General features: G+C 40.2%; 1 protein-coding gene and 1 long non-coding RNA gene across 4 annotated transcripts in view; one reads left to right on the top strand and one right to left on the bottom strand.

The window, feature by feature from the left end:
- The window catches only part of LOC111252799 (uncharacterized), a 94,540-nt gene that overhangs the window by 20,918 nt on the left and 54,179 nt on the right, over nucleotides 1-19,443 (top strand). The gene's annotated exons all lie outside the window — the stretch shown is intronic.
- LOC147754901 (uncharacterized) lies at nucleotides 6,597-19,354 on the bottom strand. Its single transcript, XR_015329845.1, has 2 exons — nucleotides 18,994-19,354; nucleotides 6,597-7,165 (listed from the first exon to the last, which is right to left on the bottom strand). It is a non-coding gene; the product is annotated as an uncharacterized LOC147754901 (long non-coding RNA).

Here is a 19,443-nt window from a genome sequence, read left to right as displayed (position 1 = left end):
TTAATCGATTTATTTAATTTTAAGTTGGCTTCTTAAATGTCAGGCAACCATATGGGCTCCAAGTTACATCCTGCTCTCAGCTAAAATCTGTTGTACTAAATTAAGTTTTTTCAAAGGTCAATTGCACACGAAACGTCTCGGTGAGCACTCTGTTATCATCCACTACCCCTACGGCGATACCTCACGGATTTTAAACGGGTTACTTGACATAACTTGTTGCTGCAAAGTGTTCGTTCTTTTTTTTTTATAGAGACCCTAACGAACGATTTCTGTTTGTTACCCGTGAGAAAATGTTCTCATTATCTGTACTTGCGGTAAATACGAGTGTTCGCTTCATAGAGACATAAACGACTAGCAAAACGGACGTATGTCTTTAGCCAAATTAAATTTATCTATGGGGAAAATATATGCGTAAAAAAATATTTACAATTTTTGCAACAATTTCAGAAAATTGACCAGTAATCCTGCAGCTGTTTCGTTCTAACTGCTTCCTTTACAGCGGCAAAGACTAGGCATCATGAGATACACCTGAATATATTTTTGACAACACCTTTCTTTCCAAGTGCCCGAATATTGTTCATACATAGATGATTTTTGAATTATCACTTGCACTACCTGTTCAAACTAAAAATGTTTGCTCTATATTTCAATCAATATGATGTCCCGAAGCTTATCTGTTTTAATTCGTTTCTCTGAATGAAGAACCGCCATGATCGGAGAAACGTGTAAACTAAGACGAAGTGAACAGAACGACCAGTCACTGAACTTACAGGAAGTGCTATATTCTACGGTGTGTTTAGATCGGCAAGCGAGATTGAAATCTTTCGGCCCAGACTTAGCAGCTCGGTTGATGTCATATCAGATCAGACCATGTGTAGATCCGAAGTTAAAAGAATTACATGAGTCAAAAGAGCGGTACAAAGGCGTACGTTGGCTCGCTATAGGGAGAAAAAAGCCTTGGAGATTGCTTGTTGAACAGACACTAAAAATGTATAACTTTACGTTAAATTCTCATATCTGCCTCCAGCCTGACAGTAGTTATGCTTGCACCGGGAAGTTTAACTATAGCGCAGTTGCAGTCAGTGTATTTACTGTTAACGTTCGCATGGTGTTTTCAAGCGCAGACTACTGATGCGTTCCATCTTCCCCCTCAATCTAATTTTTGCGCATGCATTGTACGGTCGTGACGGTCAGCTACTGCGATGCCTCGGATCATCCCCAGAAGGATGCCGAGCCCCTCATGCAGAACGGCGTCAACAATGCGCGGGGACAGAGTGGCTTTTTTCTTGTTTTTCTTTTAATTTTTGAACGCGGTAAATTCTCTTACGTCTAAACTCTTATCAACATCGACTGACATTGCCTGTGGGCTTTTCGGCCACCACCTGCTTGTCTATAGGACCGCGTGAAGTATAACAAGCTTTGCCTGAATCACCATTATTTCTTGTCAGACAACTGTTCTTCACTAGCTGTTCCTTGGAGTCCTTCGGAAACGACAAATAGAAATGTTCGTAGAAGAGTATCGTTATTATCATTATCACCGTCGTCTTCGCGGCGCAGGAGAGACGTAGAAGAAATCTGCACACCTGAAGTTCTTAGTGCGCAACAGCGATGGCTTTAAGCATTGTCAATTCCCGTATCCATGGCCACTTCAGGTCCCATCCCCTTACAGCCCAGCGTTGTATAGTGCAAAAGGCCTTTAATAGATTGTGCTGCTTGTTTATGGGTAGCCATTTGCATGAATTCGTGCTTTTAATGCCCGTTATATCAAAAGCAAAGTCGGAAAAATACGAATAGTAAATAATGAGGTAGCAATTGATGAAAAGCATGAAAGACAAAATCAGCTGTCACACGTATTGAAAAAAAAATGTTTAAATGTCTTATTATGGAATGGGGACAAAACAGCATGATAAATATCGTGAGATAATCAATTACGGGCTTGTAAATGTGGATCACTCCTTGGTCAAAAGAAGAGCGATCTTCACTCGTACCTCGCTCTTCGCAAATAAATTCAGTGAGATTTTAGCCCATTTTTTGCTTATGGTTAACGGCCGATTAAATACAGGTCCGGTATAAATAGACGATTTCACCTACTAAACGACGACGAAAACCTTTCGTAGCTGTCCTGCAAATGGGGTGCGTTATCGTTGCGTAGCCGGCCGGATAATACCCTCAGATGATAGTTATGCCCAGAGTATGTACACAAATACACAGAGCATTTGCCGCCATGATTGACAGCAGTTCTACGAGAAAGGTTTCGAACGGTTTTCATGAGTAGAGCCACGTTTCGATACGAGTAAATAACGGAATAACCAACAGAACAGGGCCTTTTTTCATGGCTTATCCATAATTATCATTGTATGCGGTTGGCAGATTCTGTCCAAATCCGCCAACATCTTCTGAATGTAGATAGCTGCATTCGATAGGATAGACATTGAATCCAAAAACCATATTATGTTTTGTTAATAAAAGAAAATAAGAGCACTGAACATTTTGGATTTAGTTAACTTACCTTGACGACATGATTGAGTAGTGATACGACCTGCAGTTTAAAGATGGGGATCAAGTTGACGAATGTATTGCCTGATACCCCATGCGTCCCTGATTAGCGGGGTTCTGAATTTTCGAAATCTATTAAAGTTATTGTACGGGTGTAAAGCCAATGGGTCTTGGCCACGATCGTAGCAAGATATTCAATATACATCGTGTTCGACAGTGGGCTATTATCAGCCAAAGCCTGCAAACATAAGTTTTTCCATTTAAAATTGTTAGCAGTGCCTATCTGAGGCGCGACGATGTACTTGAATATACGTAAAATTGTATGTATGAACATTTCATATACATGAAGTTCATTTTGTTTATTAAACTGATGAAAATAGGGCAGCTTTCGATGAGTTTGTCGGGACGTATAGGTGTTGACGTTAGCGCCGGCAGTAGTATAAACATTTTACAATGAGACCAATGTGAGCTAAGCGACAAGCCGTGAGTTAAATTCGTCCACCATTTTCGCTGTACACAAATCAAATTCATCATTTAAATCGCAGATCAACTGTTCGGTCCCATTTAGCTAAATGGATCTATGCACTGGCACCATTCGAGTGATCAGGCTATATTGGACAGTCGTTACTTTGGTCACCATCGACAACGCCGACCGCAGTAAATTCCCACGGTAAGATCGCGTGAGTTTCTTGTACGCTCATCACTGATCGTTGGATTTGAGTCACTAACGATTCTCCGTCACCGATCATCACCGGCGACCGTTGGCCATCGTTCATGGTCCCCGGGCCCCCTGTGCCAACAATGAGACAGCACCAACAAAAAAAAAACGAGTCACCGTATGGGTTCTTGACCAAGCGAATCTCTCTTGGCAACCCTAGCCTGATTCTGTCAGACCACCGCAATAATTTTGACGATGAAAAACAGGGAAGACTAAGTGGCTGTTTGCCGAAGTGCCGGTGCGTATTTCTGTCTGTCACATTTCGCACTGCAGACAGTTTGCTTTCCGTGCCAATGGCGTAAAAGCCTCAGCGTCATTGCCGCCATCACTACTGCTAATGTTAAGACTATTGTTGATACAGTGGCTGCATCGACTAATGCCCACATGGTTGTTGTAGAAGTTAGCTGTGATGCACTGGGGGGTGCATTCATAAAAAGAAACTATAGTTAATGCAATGGATATCATCAATGGATTCTGATTAATTTGCCGCGGCCGTAACAATAGGGCGTAATCTCGACTGATCTCGAAGATCATGGTCTTACAATGCCCCGTGGCAGCAGCTGTTATAAAAATAAAGATAATAATAACTTCATTTATAATGGTTGTAGTGGGTGCGATTTGTTAGCGGCAGAGAGCAGTGACCTTTTTTATATTTTATAGAAACACTAACGATATATAGTAACGACAACAGCAAGCGGACGGCGAAATGCTAGGTTTGGGTTGACATTTGGGTTGGCATAGTCTGGGCAGTTGACGCGCACCTATCGATGTGCGTAGCCGTACTGATCATGAACATACGGAAAGTGTTACCCTTTGCGTGATGGGTCTATTGAGAAAAAACTCAGAGCCGCCCCATTAGAGGGGACAGTCCTTCATGCTATCTTAAACGGGTGATTCCGAGGACTTATTCACAGAACAGGGATAGCCTACAGAATTGAAAATAAACAAATTATAATAACATATAGATTTAAAAATGCTCTAACCTAAATTGAATTTTTGTGATATGGAACGAGCTTTCGTGACATCGCAACTAACTGCAACGTCTTAAGCCGCTCGGGGAATACAGATGTTAAGGTGTCAATCTAAAAAGGGCTAAACCGGCCAAATTCCAGTAGTAAAGGTCATATTTAATTAAATCCCGTTCACTGAGCGGTGGAGACACGAATCGGTATCGGATAGAATTAGATTACATTGTTCACGACGTTTTAGTAGTTCCATAAAACTAAACGATCCGATAATAATTAAATATTGCCATTAAATATTGGCCATAAATGTCGAAAGCGTCGGGCAGGAAGGAGTCTGATGGCAAAATTAACCTCATTATGCGGTCGAAGTCAGAAAAAGCTTTCTTTATTCGTAGCTTCAGGCAGTTGGTTGAACAATAACCAACAAAGTGGCCGTTGTAGAGCGATGGACGTGCCATCAACTATGGCCATCGTTGACAGAAGACTCGACTTTAGAACAACGATTAAATAACTTGGGTCTTATCCTATAGGGCGCAATCAGTTTTTGTTTTGACGCTTTTGTGAGAACGGTTTCAGGACGTGATTGCACAAGTTACGTTAAATAAGCAAATAAACTTAAATCAGATAAGTTCACAAAGAAAACACTGAACAAAAAAACAATTAAACTGCGCCGATTCAGACAAATTGTGTGAATCATAAAGGGGTTCTATTTCGCGAACGTCATTGAGCCAACATTAGCAGTTAATTATTATAGAAGCTGTATATTATCAAACAACAATATCAGCGGCCGAAAGAGACAGCACAAAGCTGCCGTACGTTATATGTATTACATTACTTTAGCTTATTCGTTCGCATGGCACGTCCAACTTCGAGAAAAAGAAAATTCTATGGAGCAATCGGCCAGCGGCAGAATACAATTGTGGATTTGTACATACAAATCAAGTAATCACCTATCTACGTACAGATTAGAATGCAATAAACTGCTGGCGAGCGCAGCTGAACAGTGTGTCTGCAATAACTAGCGAAAGAAATGCGTTTGAAAAAAGAACAGCGTTAGGGGTTGCGGGGCAAAACTTAGCTCAGCTTCATTCTATGTAAATAATACATACTGTTATAGTTATTCGCTACGATGCGCTTGTAGCTAGAGATACCCAGCAATCGGAGTCGCTGCTGACTGAACACGAGCCAAGGGCGTGCACATTGCTACCGCGTCGTCGTATCTATTCGAACAAATCTTGTAGGCAGAGGAGAACGCATCTAAGTAGATTGGCCTTAAGGCCGTTTTCATTGCATCTGTTGCATATGTAAGTGTAGACTTATCCCAAACGCAATCTACCTCGAAATCTGTCCGATGAATGTAAGATAGGCTCGCAAAGCGCAAAACTCTCGAGAGAATAGGAGGGTGGCGGTGGGAGGAATTGAGGCCCAGGCTAAGAATTTTGAACCCTGGATGGCAGTAATAATGGCGGCGGATGCAGCGCAGACAAAAAAGCAAATTTCAACGAGCTTCTAGCTGTAAGAAAGCTTATACACGCGAACAAGCCATAGCAGAGTCTACTTTACACCCCCTCTATATTGGCTATATCTTAGATAAAACCTGCAGCCCAGACGTCTAGGTATAAATGGGTCAAATGTAAGGTCGTAGTTGAGTTCATGCGTTGTTGCATGTATTTATGGAAAATAAATGGCCACAGCAGGGGTACAGCGACTTCCAAATAACCTAGAATGATTCTATTGAAAGAAGTTACTATAATAGACTTTGTAGAATTTAAGAGGGGGAATATAATGCGTCCACGTGAAGGCTAAACGAAAGACAACCGTAGAGAAAGAAACGGCGTAGAACTTCATAGTAAAGCTGCTGGACACCAATTAATGATATTTCTAAATAATCTAAGCTTCTCAAACGAAAGATATTTTCTCCAAGCCAACCTGTCGATATGTCACGGCTCCGCCGTCCGTGACTTAACGGGTCCTGTTGTCACTTGCTTCGTGTTGTTCGGCGAGTGTTTTACTGACATTTTCAATCCGATTGATGGTGGGCCACACCTTGTGTTCCTGTGTGTCCCTTACAAAGGAAGATGTATGACGCAATGAAAGTGTGACACGAGTTTTTCATAGACGATTCTGATAGTTTGAATAGATCGCGACATGTGTTTTTATAATCGAGACATACGCAACACGATCTAGCTAATATCTCATTATCAAGCGGCGATAAGCGTTGTGTAAATTGAATAAAAACAGATAGACCTTTTGATACGAGCAAACATGAAAGCACACTTCCTGATAAAGTCTCACATATTGCACCCAATAGTTTGTTAATGTCAATGAAAAAAATACACATTTATGGAAATGGATTCCCTGATAGTCAGCTCCACTTAATCGATTCACGAGTTAACTATACATAGAAAAGAGAATCGTTCATTCATTCCAATGTCTTTTGTTTTTTTTTTTTCTCCCTCTTATCTTAATAACAGTGTGCTTATCGGTTTAAACAATAAATCCCTTTTTCTGTTCGATGTGCCAAAGGGAAAGTTTGTGTTCTTACTGAGCGGTGGTACAGGCTCATCCATGCGGCTGAAGGCAATAAAAAAAAGACGAAACCGTCCGTGGCCGTTCATTTAGGTGTATTGATTTATCAGGCTTTTTTTTTTTGCTCTAGCTACTAGGACACGCGCTGTCTGTGGCGTCTAACATTCTTTTTTCGATCGATTCACGAATGGATATAGACAATAGTTTCAGCTGACGACTTTAAGAAGGTCATTGCTTGTCACACCTCGAAGTTGATGTAGTAGTTCGTCAGCAGCGATGATAAGGATCGTTGTTGTTAGGGCTGTTCGAGGGTGTCGACGGCTCAAAACGGTATTTGCAAGATTTACTCCTTACAAACAAAGCTATTCATTTCTGGGCTGATCGATGTGTTCGTGTACCATTGTGGTAGATCTACCGAGGTTGTCTGTTCGCAGTCGTTGATAAATCCGTCAAATGGCTACTGAAAGAGGGCAATGTTTTTTAGTTGCACGCAAGCATTGATACCATTTGAAAGCTTGGAAATGTTGCGAAATAATTCAAATTTATACATACACACACACACACACACATATATATATATATATATATATATATATATTTTTTTTTTTTTTTTTAGTTAAAGCTATATTCGTCTAGTTAGAATATATGCATCGACCGTTCAAGCCATATGAAAATCATTTTTACAAAAATATTGTATAAACGAAAAAAGAAAAATTAGCGGTAAGTTTAATCTCGGAAATTTCCAGTTATCAGGCCAGTTCTATATTTTGTTATTTGAAAAAAGTGTCACAGCGACAAGCCAACAAATGTTCGTCTCAAATGCCTAGAGTAAAGGTATTTATTTACGTATTTCGGGGTCCAAATAGCTCGAGTATTTCCGTCGGTGTTTTTTTCTAGAGAATCAGCCAATTAAATTGAAATAGATGTATTTACCTTTATGATTCTGCATCTGAGGTAACTAGAGTAAATACATTGTTATCCGGCTACTCAGTACCTAAATCAAGCCCATTTCACAAAACGAGATTTCTTAAGATGAACAAAATAAAGAACACGATAAGTTTGGTCAATAATAGCACCAAAGTAGATCTGGTCGAGCGTTGGACTTCTTTGTAATCTAATTCGCTACTAACTAACTATTATAAGATTGTACTGAAATCAAGTCAACCTTACATCTAGCACAAAGAAAAGGGTTGCATTTTGCTTCTGGGCCTATTGTGCTAGGTCCGTTCTTACTATCCGTAATAAAGTCACAGCCAGTCTATGCACGGCCTGCGTGCAAACGTGATCAACGCCTAAGCGTGTAGCACTGACTCAATTAGCTAATGGTATACAATTTACCCATAAGGACACTCGAAGAGAATCGTTCAGCCATTTACCATACCGCGTCCAGGAAGAAAAATCTCATCTATGCAGTTATCCGGTCCAGTACCTGGATTCTGCTCCACTTTATTTAAGCTTCGCTTGTGTAACATATGTATAACATTGTGGCATGTTCTCCATGGAGCAGATTATCACAAGTTTGCGGTATGTTACGCATACAGACAAATAGTTGACGTTCGAAATTAAACGTTTTAGTCCTTCTTGGCCAACTATATCTTGGCGCTACGTGCGTCACCCACACAGTTCGTCCTTTTACCAGACGACGCTAGAATGAACCACTAATTTAATTATCATTAGGGTCGCGAACGTTTTTGGTCAGCCGAAATACTCTCAGCAGATATGGTCTCTTAACTGACTTCGGTCAAAAATTCCGACAGAAAGAAGTGGCTCAAGTCTATCCAGTCATATAGGCATATCCGTTACGATATCTTTCCTCTTTTGGCGAATCATCCTACCGTTATACAGTAGTTGACGCTATCGATATTGCTATTGACGACAATGGCCTTTTCGTCGCCGACCGGTACCGCACAATGGGGAGAAGGTGGTTTTTTTTTGGCGACGCCGCATGGGTTGGGGTGACGATGTTCGGCGCTTTTCAAACGGATGGCGATATTCCCGCCCAAGAAAATGGAGGAATTTAGTAATTACGTCGTGTAATCTGTGAATATTGGCCGAAAAAGTTATGCTCGCTAAATATAATAGGATGTTAAATTACGACTATTATGCAGCAAATGCTTTAATATTGTATCTTTCATCTGCGTGAAATATATAACAGTCTGGTTATTCTGGGGAAATAATTGATGCCATAAGACAGCCACTCTGCCTTATCCGACCAATTGGTACAGCCATGTCTAGGGCTTATCAAATGCACTTGTCTCGTACTGTGATTAACTTACACATGTAATTTATAATTGAACTTATGTAAATCTCCACCCGCTCAAAGCCCATTTCAAAGAGCTTACCATTCTAGTATTACGAGACGCGTATAGTTTCCTGCGTCTAACGCAAAGCTGTGGAGACGCTTGCTAATTTAATCGTTTTGATTGTGAACGATTTTCCCCGTTTTAATATACGTAATACTCTGTATATATTTGCAGTAGCAAAGCACTAAAACTGACACATATGCCCGGACGTCCGTTCTGGCCATCTTGCGTCTGGATAGCAGTAGCAATAGCTATCAAAGGTGTAACAGCATTATGGGCTCGTCGGAAATCGATACCCCCATCCGATCTGCGAATGTAACGTAGTCTGCTTATTATCTTCAGTTAGCTCCGGAGGGCTGTACTTGCTTTATTCCGTTAAGCATTTGTGGAACATTTGTTAAAAGCTATTGGAAGCATGAACTTTTTGTTTTGTTTAATTAAGCTACCCGCTGTAAGCTTATCCATTTAGGTAACAATTGCGACCCAGCGGGAAGTGGCAAGGCTTTCCCCGACGTGCTAATGGACTTCCTAGCAGATTCATTATTAATGGAAGCAATGTTATTGATTTTCATCTTAATAACAATGCAAGTGGTATCCGTTCGCCACCAAATGGAACGAAACGATCAGGACGACGCACGTGTTTTGTTACTTAATTTCCATATATATTTTGTTTAGGACATCATCCCGGTCAAAAAAGTGGCTTGCAGGAAACGCCTGCTTGGATTCGAATCCGGACCACCTCACGTATCCTTGGTACTAGTGGCCAAATCCGTTCCCTTGTACGCACCTACCTAGTTGCTGAACATCTTATAGGGGTAGTAATTTAGCGGGATACGGACGTACAGCTTAAATGGTCACATCCTTTGGAAAACGGAGTTTTTTCGGCTCGGTGTTGGCGGCCGAGTGCAGCGTAATATAAACGTTCGGCCTTTACTCGATCAACCCCCTAGAGCTAAATAGGCGAAGTAAATTCGCCATTGTGTGTATTGTTATTGATAGTATAGGGTCGGCTAGCCAACACAGTGGTAAGAAGTGGAGTTGCGGCGTTTGTATTCGCAGTTAATTACAGCCATCCTTACATGTCCTCCGTACTCCATTACAGCCTAACAATGGTTTTCTGTTAGGGATTAAACATTGATGGGACAAACTTTGGGACAACAACAAGCACAAACGAACTGATAGGTTCTGGAACTTTGCTAGCAATAAAGATTATGTATATCGAATATAATATTATGCGGATAAAGTAAAATTTTTTGTAGATAATAGACACTATACGTTTTTGGAATGGCAGTCAATGTGAACTATCCATAGCCGCCTATACGACAAATACTATGCTACAGGTGCCTCCAGCTAAACAGAATGGACCGTAAACAGCTCATATGTGACCGATGAGGTTGCATTGTATCTTACAATGGCTGCAAATGTAGAGTATTTGACGAGAGGGACACCCATTAATAAAAGTGTATTTCTCACATTTGTAGTCAATCGAAGATGATCAAATCTTCGAAGCAGTCTCCTACATGAACGGACGCGCGTTACCATTCTGAACGAGATGCTCGATCACATTTTTGGCCTGTAGCCATATTTGTGGCTGAGTAACTACTGCCAGATGTACTACATTAGCATACATCGCAGTTTAATTTTTATATAAATAAACAATATAAGTTTCGACGATTCGAAAATCGTTTAAGTTTCTCTGCTGTCCGCACCAAAGCTTACGCCTAACTTATGTCTGCGAACAGTTCGTGACCTACGCCAACTTTCACGTAACATGTTTATAATGATTTGTCTATTAAGCTATGTCGTTAAGCGTGCACAACGTTAAGCGTTGTGACCTAGCTTAAACAGAGTAGATCGAATTGACGTTCGGAGGATGCAACAGGTGAAAAGAGCCCTTAGAGCAACTCAGGGCAGAACGACATATCATCGGAGGCAAGATAACATTGTAACAAGGTATCATTTACCTTTACACCTGCTTTGCGATCGTGGCTACAGCTTATTTTTTATTTTAGATAACGTATTGTACTACTGCGGCTGCCGCATCAGTCCGCCCCAGATGGGAGACAGGGTGGAGTAGGAACATTTAATGCCCATCGCCGCGGATACCTTTTACGAGGTCGTTATTCTATATATAGTTGCGACACCGAAAAATCAGTGGTCAATTCGCCGCTTTCGTGGCAGCTTTCCGTTTTTCAATGGGTGGACAAACAGTAGGACCTAACTGTGAGTTTTTAATCTGAAAAAATCTGGTCACCTTAATTTTTGAGCGTTACACTCCTTTTGCAACAATCGTTTACCGCTTTGATGCTGCCTTTCCTTCACTTGGTTATTCTGTCCGAAATGGGTTCTATCACAAAGCGTGAGAAGCTTCTAAAATTTTACGATGACACTGGCTGGTTGTCAACTAATATTTCCATTCCAGTGCGTGTTTTCCTGGCGTTTTATCTCAGCAATTTAGTTTGACCGAAAATCTGCCCGCTCGAAGCTACCTTAGTCGTTCGAAGTTGCACTCGCTTGTCAAAATGCAGATTATTGTAAGTACCTGCCACTCGCAAAAAGAGGTCTGACGAAACCGAAGTGCTCTATCAGACATGTCGTTACTGATTTTTCTGTTTACAGCGCAGATGATCACGACTCCATTACGGTAGTTGTTAGAAAATAGTTTCTTTTTTTTTTCCTGACTATAGAAAGTGAACTCTCTAGGAGAGAATTTTCAATTATATTTTAAATTTAAATTTAGATGGGTGTTTGGCAAAATAACGTTGGGAATCAGTAACACCTTCTAAACCGTTACTATGGCTATATTGCCCGCTGGTTTTAAGGACTTCTATATAAACGATACGCACTTGCTTAGCTCGACTGCAGCAGGCTGATTAGAGCTATTTTTGGCGTTTTCCATAGTCATGTAATCGAATTCATCTCATTAGCAGATCGTATCTCTCACAATCGACGACTTTCCCTAACCACCTACCAAAAGCACCGGTTAGTCTCAAAACCTTTCACGCACCCAGGTAGTCACTGCCGGCGTTCTAATCAATCGGTAAATGTTCAATGTTCCATATGAGTTATGTATAAGCATAAGTGAAATGAACTAAGAGAGATTCAGCTGCAGAAAACGTCACGAATAAAGTCACGTTCGTTCTTTTCAATTAGATGCAGAATTTATCGTTACTTCTGCTGATATGTTTTCGTGTCCATAACACTTCATCTTGGCTGTCCAACTCTACCGTTAATTCGCGCGTTCACCCAAGTACCTCTGCTATAACTACGTGATGCGTCGTAATAATTGACGACTCTTTCTTGAAGGCGTTTCAGTTTCCCTCGGCTGACAAGTTGCCGATCATGAGCTTCAGCAGTAACGGCTTTAGTGGAAAAAAAAAACGATGCGAACAATAAGCAAGCGAGAGAAGAGCCGCCTACGCACACATATTTCATTTCGCCAATGAAACAGTTCTGCTTCAGCCGTTACCGCGGGCGAAAGAAAACGAAAGTTTGGTGCCCGTCTGTATGTCTCTGTCCGTCAGAGCGCAAAGCAAATGACTGACCATTTGACCATCGTCCAACGTCGTCGCCGTCGACGCCGCCGATATTTGCCGAGCGCCTTTGGTACTTCCTTGGTCCAGTATTCGTTCATTCGATGACCGCTCGTTCGTTGCCAACCGCCGACGCTAACCACTGAGGCCGGAAGTCCTCACGGGGACGCTCCGCTGAACCGCAGCATCAACAGCGACAGCAGCAGCAACGGCCAGTTTAGAGAAATCTATTTTGCATGATTGTGCTCGCGTCGGGCCACGTTCACTAGCTCCGGGCTACAACAGCGGCGATGCCACGAGGAACAACGAAGAGAGAAAAACAAGATAAGTCACACAGATTAAAGGACAATCGATAGATGCTGATCGTATTCGATCGTAGCTGCGGTATGTGAGTGTTTGTATATGTAATGGTGCGCACGGAACAAAGAACAAAACGGCCAGATAGAAGAAACCAAAAATAGTTACAAACATGCACTCGATACTTTGGTAAGTGTTGGCATCTTTGCCACCGAGCCTGGTCTTGTTGCCACCCCCGCTGCCGCCCTACTAGGACTGCTGTTATTGTTGTCGTTGTTTTTCGATGTCCAGTCAACCTAAACTGCAGCCATTTTTAGTAACACTGCCAACTAATAATAATTCGTTTGGAGGATAACCAAAAGCCTCGATCTATGGGTCTTCGTTTTGTTGACAAATACACGAGCTGCGTTGCTTTGCTTTAGAACAGTTTTTGTACGCGTTGCAAGCGTCTGTCGTGATTTATATTATCTCGTATAGGCCATTCCTGATGCTTCTGTCGAGCGTATCATTATTGATGATTTGTTGTTGTTACTGTTACTGGAAGCCCTACGCGAACCCTGTTGGCTTTGACTAACAAACCATTAGGGCTGCAATTGGATCAGTAAATTTTGTACAGATAATAATGACAATAATTTTTTAAACAGGTGATCGTTGCCATGATCGACACACGCTCGATTCATCGCTTACTTATTTCACCTTACTTATTTGCATGTCAGCCTACCGACCCTGTTTACTCTACTAATGCTTTTGTTGTTACCACTACAGTGATCGCTTCGGCCATAACTACACGTAATTGCGTAGTCTCGGATATTGCAGTTACGTACAGATCATAGTTAATAGTGATAGACAGAGGTACCTGCGAGCTTTGTCTTCCGCCTGTGTTGCTGTTAGTTCAACCAGTTCAATCCGTTAATATGGCGGCCAACCTCACGTAAGGCAATCGTGAGATGAACGAACACTTGTTCCATTGCTATTGCCCTGTATCACGCACCCATAAACTTTTTCTAACCTATTATTATACGTTCGGCAGGCAACTTTAGATTCATCTCGTTCATTATATTGATACATTTCTGCATCGTGGTTAGGGGACTTTTTCGGTGTCGGCTGGCCGACTGCTCCTGATTAGCGGGCGAATAGGATCAGTAGACGACTGACCTCGAAGCGACCTGCGTAAATCCGGTCGACTTTTAATAAATGGAGTTGGCTAACCTATTGATTCTGTTCCCAGGAAGTCATCAAGGCTTAGGGTTCTTATCATTCGTTCTCATAACAAATAGCTACACGTGTTTCTTATATATATATATATATACATATATATTTCGATCGTGCATTTACTTTGTCTCCGGGACGTCCATAAAGCCTAAAGAAGTTTTTTTTTTTTTGTTGCACTAGATAGTTGCTCGTATAAAGCCAAATCATGATCTAATAAACGTCTCGTGATGATTTTATATAGTTCGTCTGATACGTTGACTTTGTTGCTGGCACTTCACAGAGAATCAAGGACTTTTCTGGAATAAATACTCACACATATTTCACTTCTTTTGTTTTTTTTTTTAATCTAAAGACGAATTGGGGATTTTTCTCCCACAAAGATTAGTTATTTAGGTTTTTTCAATTGGTACCTATTAGAAATTCACACAAAACGCACTCAAATACGACTCAAAAGAGAATTTGACACGATGAATAGAGTTTTCACCACGAGTTCCTATTTTAGATCTATTTCTATTAGATTTTCTATTGAACGCGTCTATTAGACATTGGTCAATGTCTCTAGAATCCAATAGTATTTGAGCTGTAGATGACTTGTCACGAACGGCTATTGAAAACAGCAACAAAATGTCTTCTTCTATCAGTTCGCAAGCATATTCCCGACTGGTTAGCCATAAATATGGTTGACTTAAATCATACTGCTTCGTTGATTTTTTCCACGGAACAGGTATTATACAATAGGATAATAGATCAGTGCGCATTTATCTTACAGTAACTAGGCGTTTTTTGAAAACACCGCTTAATGGGGCTTTTAAAAACTCCACGGTTATCTCTAAAATCAGATAAATTTACGTACTCCTATCCCGAGAATGTCGTCACATTAACATCCCCATGTTCAGCCAAGCTGGAGACAGGTTCAGCGACCTTCGCAAAAGTGATATTGCTTCGTAAATCAATATGATTGCCTCTCAGGCCTTACCTTCGCTGTTACCACTTTTTGCCACTACATTCTAAATGAATAATCGTTGAGAAGAGGGAATTTCAGATCAGCACGGATGATCAGCTACCTCGGAGCGGTGGGAAATTGAAAACGAAATTAGTCAAAACTGTTTCTATGATTGGCTATATAGACCAGAGTCGGGGCTTTTCAAACAAAACAAAAAAGATTTCCAGTAATTTTTTGTCGTTTGCCGCCATCTTTCCAGATACAAGCGTAACTGGATTGTTTCGAAAAAGGCGTACGATAATTGAAAGGAAAACAAATTCCTTTCAAAGTTACGACGTTATTCATATAGATGTCCTTTGACGCGGAAGTTGGATGTCGTAGCGAGGCAAGGATTACGCTAGTAGCCAGTAACGTTAATTTCAATCGGAAGAGCAAAATCGACCGAAGAGAAAAATCATTTCAAAAATAGATATTTCTCTAGATAGAAGAGATAGATAAATCTCTTATTTCTATTTTAGCCAGTTAGAAACTGTGGAAAAGGAAAGAGTCGGTCATTAAGTATTGAAAATAATAGTGGAATAAACATCGTTTGTCAAAATATGGGAACCCGAACGTGTCGGCCTCGTCGTACGTTAAGCTCTTCCTTCATAAGTGGCGTGCTTTCTTCTTCTTCAATGTGGCCTTTGACCTGTTGAATAGACCTATTCAGAAAATACAATCCAGACAACTGGCGTTCTGTTGTTTAGGAGGCTTTGTTGCACAAGCTCCTACGGCCTGATTTTCACACGAGTCTTTGAAGCTGAATCTTCCCGCAAATCTACACAGGCGTCGAAATACAGCGGTGTTTAATTAATGAAAATGTAATTTGTTTATTACTAAATAACAGACCGTCGAACTGATATGTTTCGGTGTTTTTCGGCAGCCAAATCTTGTTAGCATCTATAACGAAATAATAAATGAAACAACGATATGCCGTAAGACTGAGCAATGCAGATACTCGAAAATATGACAAGAGAACAATTAAATGTTTATGAATATGCTAAAAAAAATCCGGGTGTTCATTGTATGTACGTTTACAAACAAAAAAAAAAAAAAAATAACTGCTTGTCTTTATAATTACGACATGTGTACTTCATATGTACAACCACACAGATAATAATTATCGTATTATCCCTACTGCTAGTAGCTTTAGTAGCTATAAGAGAACCAGTAGAAATTATCGGTAGACGCGACTTACCTATTATCTAACTAACTGCAAAGTTATCACTTAAAAAAACAAAAATTTTATTTATTGTTTAATCGTTTTAATTTTGACGACGAATAAGATTAGATTCTTACGGCTAGTGCATATTTTTTTTTGCTAAGTCCATCATCCAGTATATATATATATATATATATTCCTACACAGTCAATACGGTGTTGATGAGGGAAAAACATGTAGCGAATCAACAGATTTTTCCGAATTAGTCGCTTCCCACTTACCATCATCAAAGGATCAGCAAAAAAAAAAAAAAAAAAAACGGCAAAAATCGGTACCGTGACCTATTTAATGTTGTGATACGACCTACAATCATGAAACCAAATAAGGCTCGCAAACGATTAGGCCAACAACGGTGAAATTTGTCGAAAAAATCAAAGTGCGACCAGATTAGATTTCTATGGGGTAGAAAAATCCTCAGCTAGGCTCAACCACTTCCGTCGAATCTAGAGATCCTGATCAGCACAACTCAACTGAATAATAGTCGACCTGAAGCACCTATGTAAAGTATCTTGTCCGTTTGCCAGCAGACCGTGTTGACAATAATAATCGACTTATGCTATTATTATTGCTCGTCTCATCTTGTATCGTGATGCTCACAAATTTGGCGCCGTCTTTTGCCCTCTATAAGTAGCTATTTATTCATTTAGCAGCAATAGTCATCTCTGGTACCGTTACTGGTCGCCTATGAAAACAACTCAAACATATCCCTATCGTATTAGTAGAATCACTCTTTGGTTCTGTTCAGATCTGTATCTTCAGTGAGACTACTTCTAAAAAGTTTTTTTTTTTTTGTTATTACCTTTACGTTGCTGAACTGCAACATTGACAATCATTTATACGATACTATATTGCAAATTTTTATTTTCACATATGTGGCCTTTACTTGTGCTGACGTCGGCTGATTTACGCTCGACGTAAATTACGTCTGTTATCACTAGCTATAATGGTGTTCGTCGTGGAATAAGGTGCAGAGTGCTGAATACCGTTACAACGCTCTTTCGTACTAAATTAAAAAAATAGCTTACATACGGCAAGATAAGCCAATAAAAGAAGAGATGTTCAATTTTCGAACAAAGGAAAAAGAAATGTATAGGCTTACTGGTCTGTATGCATAAAAAAAAACCAAAAAAGTAAACATTGCGACTCATTGTTCAAGGCAATAGCTTTGCGCACGGTGTAACCTTTTTTGCCAGCAAGGTTCCTTGGACTAAATGCTACCTCACTGGAGCGGTCCTGGCTCATAATAGGTACGTTTTTCTCTTAGGTAAGGAGCAATCTATGTTGTACACATAGAAAATGTCCCACGAATAAATAAGGTGAGCTTAACTCTTTGTTTTCTAGTTTTGTAAGGGATTTCTTGCTCGGTTTCTGGACCGATGGCTGAAGATAGTTTGACATAGCGCGAGTCCGCTGCGTTACATAACATATAACTTAATAATGATAGCTCGTTAGGCCTGCTTATCACAGAGTCAAGGTTCTCTAAGAGAGGAATGAAGCAGAGCTTCTTACCGACCAATAGGAAGTGCAATGTAGTATATTTAGGATTCAAATATAAGTTCTTCCCAAATACGAACCTTAATAGACACGTGGCTAATAGTTACTTACTATTTCCCGAATCTGTTTATTCTTCTTCGGTTCTTATCAAGGTCGCCGCATACAACTGACGATTAGGTAAAGAAACGTAAACTTTGATAACGAGTATGGTTTCAGCATTTCATCAATTAGCCATACGGAGTCCATTGGTATAGAAGCTCAGTTTTACTTACAACGTTCATCAATTCAGCCGTGTTTTCGATTGATCAGCCCATCAAAGGTCCCTTGAAGCAAACTGATGCACCCGTTAAAGGCATAAAATAAACCAGGAGCAGTTTATTTCTTTACTCTAATGGACAATATCTGGTCTTTTTTTTCCGAGCCTCACTGAACGTAAAGTAGCGTTTGAAATCCAGCTGATGTGTGTCATGACTTTCACTAAGCACAGTTATAGAAGATAACAGAAATTCCATTCATGATCATATCAACTGGCCTGTAAGTGGCTAGATAACTTAGAGCTAATATTACAATTATGCAGATTCCGTTTATAATTATGCAGATAAGTTTAATCCACCGATAGAAAAATAATTTACCTTCTAATACAAACACAATTTAGATTTATGCAATTGTATTCTTTGTATCTATCAATGTGCATATTTTCTTGGTAAAACGGTTAAAAATTTTTTATTACTATTTTTAGTAATAGTAATAATTCATATGCCTAGCGTACCTACCACGTCGCTTTCGGTCGAACTAACGTTCAGTCATCCTTACGAGTTTCAACGAGGTGGGGTCAAGAATTAGACAATACGACTAAAACGTAGCAGGCAATGAAGCACTTATGCTAGATATACCAACCAGGAATAACGACTTCACTCTATACGTGTGTATATATATATATATATATATATATATATATATACGCGACGTATAAAAAGAGCGCTAAAGACACTAGAAGCTATACACTAAACGGACTTTATTCTCGGCGCAAACAGTTTTCAGATATTCGTACCTTGAAATGAAGAGTTGCCTGATTGTATAGCAATAAAGCGTACATGTAGTACATAGTATGAAGGACTAATACGATAGCCTGGATCGATGCTTGGCAAACGGGTGGCTCAAAAGTTTACCTACCGGTACCAAGATCGAATATGAATACATCGAGAATTCTACAATTAAAAGTATTACTCAGAAATAGCTCACCAAATTTAAAAAGAGCCTCTTAATCCTTAAGAACACAGTGCAGTGATGTCGAGGATTCCATTAGCTTACTTTCGAAGAAAAATAGATTGTTAGATAAACCTTCATCTTTTGACTGTAGAGTTTTCACCGTACGCGTAACGAGTGACCTAGGTTACTACACAGCTTTTTGATACTGAAAGTCTATCAAGCCTACGAGGTGGCCAAAGGGTCGTTTTTCCAGGACCAGCTAGGCTTGTTGCCATATCACTCCTTTACAAACGAACAGAGCGCAGACAAGCAGTTGTGTCGACCAGTAGCCTCATTATAGATGGGTCTGTTAGCTCCTTTATGACGTTTGTGGTTAGCGCGGCATTTGCCTGTATCATTCAGCTCCTACAACAAATAACTGTTCTACTGCTAACATTCTTGTTATTATAGGCTAGATTCCTATATATATAATATATATATATA

Source organism: Varroa destructor, unplaced genomic scaffold (genome assembly GCF_002443255.2).
Source record: "Varroa destructor unplaced genomic scaffold, Vdes_3.0 BEIS01000006.1, whole genome shotgun sequence".
In the NCBI taxonomy this organism is placed as follows: Eukaryota; Metazoa; Arthropoda; class Arachnida; order Mesostigmata; family Varroidae; genus Varroa; species Varroa destructor.
This window is presented reverse-complemented; position numbering and strand designations above follow the sequence as displayed.